The sequence below is a fragment of the Plectropomus leopardus genome, chromosome 19 (assembly GCF_026936395.1).
Source record: "Plectropomus leopardus strain MGB_pleo_1.0 chromosome 19, ASM2693639v1, whole genome shotgun sequence".
Taxonomy (NCBI): Eukaryota; Metazoa; Chordata; class Actinopteri; order Perciformes; family Serranidae; genus Plectropomus; species Plectropomus leopardus.
This window is the reverse complement of record NC_142194.1, coordinates 28850559-28856270: the sequence shown is the minus strand read 5'-3', so window position 1 is coordinate 28856270 and position 5712 is coordinate 28850559. Positions and strand designations below refer to the sequence as shown.

At 41.9% G+C, this 5712-nt stretch overlaps 1 pseudogene; it reads right to left on the bottom strand.

Annotated features, from left to right (window-relative positions):
- Positions 1-3560: 3560 nt before the first annotated feature.
- LOC148186383 (28S ribosomal RNA) lies at positions 3561-5007 on the bottom strand (annotated as a pseudogene).
- Positions 5008-5712: the final 705 nt, after the last annotated feature.

Here is a 5712-nt window from a genome sequence, read left to right as displayed (position 1 = left end):
CCAAACAAAGAGCACACCACTGGGAAGCCTTGTATATGTTTAAAAAAATGAGAAAAAGGGAAAGGCTTGCAGAAGACAGGGAGCTGACTTATAACCCGCTTCCAAACAGCATGACCTTCTTACATTTTATAATGCCTAGTCATTCTTCTGAGGTCATTTTGGTGAAAGTAATGCAAAATTTGTGTAATGCATTACTCTCCACAGATAGTAATATTGTACAGTAACAGTGTATATTATATATTCAGTAGAATAATTTTAAATTTTAATTCATTAATATAAAATGAAGTATAACAGGCTAACATGTAAGTATGATTGCTTATTGCTGGAACTTTTTGAAACATTAACCTTGTTAAGTTTTCAGTTCCACAAAGGTCCACTCAGTACTGATCTGCAGCATCCTCCATCACATAGCAGTCCATCCATAGCTGTTCCTCCAGCACCCAGTGCTCCTATTTTAAGTTACCAATATACAATAGCAAGATCACATATACGTATATTAACATATATATTAACACCATGATAAAATATATTTTCAGCATGATTAATAATATAAGACAGTAGTGTAACAATTTCAGTATTTAGAATAATCCCCCATTAAGCCTAGTATGTTTCATTTTTCTAAATGACATAACCTGTGATCTCATTCAGGTCTTTCAGCTTTCCTCCCTTTGCCATCAATGGAAAATCAGCTGAGCTGATACATAATAAAGACAAATGGAATCAACAAAATCACAAAGCTAAAAACATTCCCCCTTAAATTATATTTCTTTTTACAGTGATGTTTTTTTACATTCTGTTTAGATGTCTCAAATATGCACTCTTAATCCATATCAATGCTAATGTACCACAAAATAGCACTCTCCTATCAAGCACCATGTTATACTTAACAAAGCTGACATTTAACTCACACTGACTTGTAAAATAAATCACACAAGCCTTTTCTCCCCTTTAACTCCCCAATTTAAATTTACAGGCTGTTAGTGGCTGATGAGATGACGATTTAGCAGGGGATAATCCAATATCATGCTTTAATGCAAATGTTTATTTAGCTATGCTGTTTATCTATGATAATGATCTAAGATATGCTGATAATAAAAAAAAAAACGATTCTTTAGACGTCTTACCCTTTAAAAGTCCATCACAAATGGTCTTCTCTGCTGTAACTCCACTGCACTGCTAGCAATTAATGCAACTGATATGCTCCACTTTCCGCCATTGCTGTAAACCCATGACTGCACTCCCAGACATCAGGAGAATTCATGTGCAGTATGCAGACGACACCACCATCATATTACGAACAATGATGAGAGTTCATTCCAGGAGGAAATCAACAATCTTGCTGAGTGGTGCACAGAGAACAACCTACTGCTCAACGTCAGTAAAACCAAGGAGATGATTGTTGATTTTAGAAAGAAGGAGCCAAAGACACACACTCCTGTCTACATCAGTAGAGTTGAGGAGCTGAGGTGGAGTAGGTGAAAAGCTATAGGTTCCTTGGCATTAATATCACTGAGAACCTATCTTGATCATCATACAACAAAACCCAGTTAAAAAAAGCACAGAAAAGGCTTTACTTCCTACGGAATCTCAGGAAGGCTGAATTCCAGAGCAAGTTCCTGGTTATCTTCTACAGAGGCGCAATAGAAAGCATACTGACTGGAAATATCCCAAAATGGCATGGTTCATGCATCGCCCAGGACAGGAAGGCTCTACAGTGGGTGATTAAAACTGCCCAGAACATCAATGGTTCCCATTGTAGTGGATGATGAGAACAACTCTTGATAAGAAGATATTCAAATGCCTTCCTAAAACTGAAACCTCTTTTGGAGATTCCTTAGATGAACCTCAGGGTCAGCTAATGGATCTAACTGCCTTGTTGAACTTACAAATCTTGTAAGCAGAACTAAATTGCGACAAATTTTATTGCCCAACTGACAGTTTGAGTTAACTTATGACTCATTTGGGGCAAGGAGCTGTCAACTGAACTCCTGCAAAGACTCAAGGAGACATCAGGAGATCTCTACATCATAGAAACTGACAATTTATGTCTTTGTTGCACAACCAACACGTGACATATCTGCGCATCTCCAGACAGTACCCCCTGCCAGCAGCGTGCTACACACTGAACTGAAAGACTCTTAGTACAGACTTGCATTTTGATATACATCTCCTCTATCTGTATCTTAATTATCCTTCCTTTACACTGTTGCGTGCAGATTCTATATTGTTTTGTAATCGTGCAATTCGTGATTTTCTAATTATAAGTTTTGTTGATAGACCTTTGGTCATATTAAGTACTTTCATACTTTCTTATATGTTGATGCTAGTACTTGTATACCTTTACTCAAATAGGATTTTTAACAACCTTTAATTATATCAGAGTGTTTTGACACCGTAGTATTACACTTACTTTTTTTCACACATATTTGTTATGTTTGTTAAACGTGGTTAATACTGTTTTACTTAGTTAACAATCTGCCAAATAATTATTTGGTTTTCTCATACATGGTCTGGTGTCTGCACAGAGCCCAAAGGATACTGAAAAACAGCAGCCACCCCAGACAGTCTGTTCACCCTGCTGCCATCTGGAAAAAGATAAAGAAGTATCTGTTGCAGAACCACCAGACTATGGAGTAGCTTCTTTCCCCAGGCTGTGAGACTCCTCAACTCCTCCTTTCACGCCAAAAAGATGTAGCAGGATTTAGGATCAACTTTAATTATATTTCTTCTTAAACCATGTTTAAGAAAAATGACAATAAATCTACCTTCCTTCTACATTCTATGTCATATAAATTTTAAAACTAAAACGTCATTGTATCGCCTGTCTTTAAAATGCAACAAAAAAACTGTGATGATATAGTATGTCATCAAAATGAAAGAAAAAAAGTCAAAGTAACTATTAAAGTAGAAAAAAAAAAAACGTCATAGTGAAATACCTCACATACAACAAAAAATGCTCCAGCCCTGAGCTCGGGTAAAGTTGGAAAGATATTGACACATTTGATCTTCAGGGATCAATAACATAGGCATGACTGAAAGGAGACCTCTAGTTGTTGTAGTGAATTTCATGACTGTACACTGAATAGCACTGAAGACACTTAGGATTATTTCCAATAATAATTTCCACAAATTACATAAAAGCAAATCTTTCCAAACTAAGTGCATGCAAAATTTATTTTGTTAGGTAAAAGTCATGACACTAATGACACAGCAGTGACATTATTGAATTACCTATAAAAATTCCCTTTATACATGCAAAGGCACATTTTCCCTAACTAAGTGCTGTAGCATAATCACCTGTAGACCATTAATGTGTGAGGTAAATTTGGTTTTAATACACCATATAAAAATTGAGCTATTGAATATTTTCACTCTATGGTGTTGCACTTTGTAGACCTACCCTCAGCACTCGTCTGACAGCCATAGCTATTTTAGATGAAAATGAGGGTATAGCTCATTTTCAGTCCAACTGCATTTTCCTTTTGCATTTGTTGTCATATATGCAGCGTATTTCTCTATATGTAACTTATTTCTGTTTATGCAGCACGTATGAACTTGCCACCATAGACCTGCGCCCGTGGTACTCTGACAGAGCAATAGGGAGGGTGGTAGGTGGTGGGGCCCATGCACACGGCTTACAGGGATCTGAACCTGATTCTCTTTCGATCAGCCGGGGGTGAGGCAGGCCATCAGCCCACCCTACCAAACAGCGTTCGCCTATCTCTTAGGACTGACTGACCCATGTTCAACTGCTGTTAACATGGAACCCTTCTCCACTTCGGCTGTCAAAGTTCTTATTTGAATATTTGCTACTACCACCTAGATCTGTCTGGGCCTTTGCTGTAGGCTTCAGTGCTGTCTGCAGCAGCCCTTCTACTCGTCCAGGCGTAGACCTCATGGTCCCTGAGATGGCATGGTATGGGCCTGATGCTTCAGCGCCATCCATTTTCAGAGCTGGTTGAATCGGCAGGTGAGTTGTTACAGACTCCTTAGTGGATTCCCAACTCCATGGTCTGCTGTCTATATGAACCAACTCCTTTTCTGGGGTCTGATGAGTGTCTGCATCGGGCGCCTTAACCCAGCATTTGGTTTATTCCACAATGCCAGTTCTGCTCACCAAAAGTGGCCCAGAGCCAGCTGTCCTGAGGGAAACTTTGGAGGGAACCGGCTACTAGATTTCATTGCACCACAGAGTTTGGTCCACCCTCTGACTTTTGCATGCTTTAGACTCCTTGATCAGTGTTTAAAGATGGGTCAGATTGCCAATATCGCAGCTCACCCCTGGCGCCTTTTATATGGCCTGCATGGAATGCAGTTGGGGACAGACCACTCCAGTCAACATTCGCATTGGGAGCAGGGGGGCCATGTCCCTCCCTGCAAGGAAAGGGGGCACAGTGAGCGTTCCCCCGGGAAGGAGCAAGATCCGAGCGCAGGGCGCTGTAAAGCTTGTGGCCAGAGCCGCGATCCACTTTCATCCCAAGTTGACCTGGGGCCAGTTGCACGGCATTGCCTAAGAGGAAATGTGCCTGGTGAGGGTAAGGCCAGCAACTTGGAAAGGTCCCAAATGGGGATCCTCCCACAACAAGCAACCAACCCCAACCCAGCAAGTTTCATTTCCTCTTGAACTCTCTCTCTTTCCCTTAAGGTACTTGTCAACTATCGGCCTTGTGCCAGTATTGAGCCTCAGATGGAGTTTACCACCCGCTTTTGGTTGCATTCCAAAACAACCCAACTCCGAGGACACTGGACCCCAGCACGATGGGGGGCATTACCGGCCTCACACAGTCCACAGGTTGATCCTCGATCAGAAGGACTCATGTCCCCGAGCAACACCAGTCAAGCGGTCCTCCATATACCACATTTCCCCATTCTGCTCATCAGAAGGGGACTCGATGTTGGGTTCTTCCCTCCTCGCTCGCTGCAACTCAGGAAATCCTGGTTTGTTTCTTTTCCTACACTTAATAATATGCTTAAATTATGTGGATTGTCTCATCTGAGCTGAGGTCCTGTGGAAGGTAGCAGGGGGTGGCTTCAACTGCGGGAGGCTCATGACCTCTGGATGCAATGACAGTTACCCTGCAACAGTGGAGGAGGGCCTGCTAGACATCCCCAACCCTTTGTTCCTCCCTCTTGTCTCCACAGGAGCGACACATGTTTAACACGGGCAGCACAGAGACTCAGAGTCCACCAGCAGCCATGCCCACACATGCGGATCTAACAGGGCATGCCTCCCTGGCTCCAGAGTGCCGAGAGGGAGGGAAAGAGGGGAATAGCACCGATGGGATGGAGGATGGGCCAAAAGGCCCCTGCACCACAATGGGTATCCTGCCAACTGGTCTGCACTTATGGGGACAAAAGCAACGGGAGTGCCTGTGACAGCCCCAGCAGAGAGACCTTGATGTTCTCTTTAGTGATAATTACGAAGATGATGATTAGTAGTACAATTTTTTTTAAAACTGTATTTTATTGAATTTTTGAAACAAACAAAGACAACAAAAACATACATGACAGCATCTAACAGCAAGTTAGTTTCCCCTGAGAGTTCCCAAGAATTTAAGTATCAGAGGGCAACTCCAAATGCAGTGTATGCAAGACCCAACCTCTATCTGCACATGCCTCCTCCCCGAACTTGGTCCCTAGGTCCCTCTCCCAAACGCTTATGATTCTGTCGGTGTCAAATGAACGCTGATGGACTGTGATTTTCTATAACCG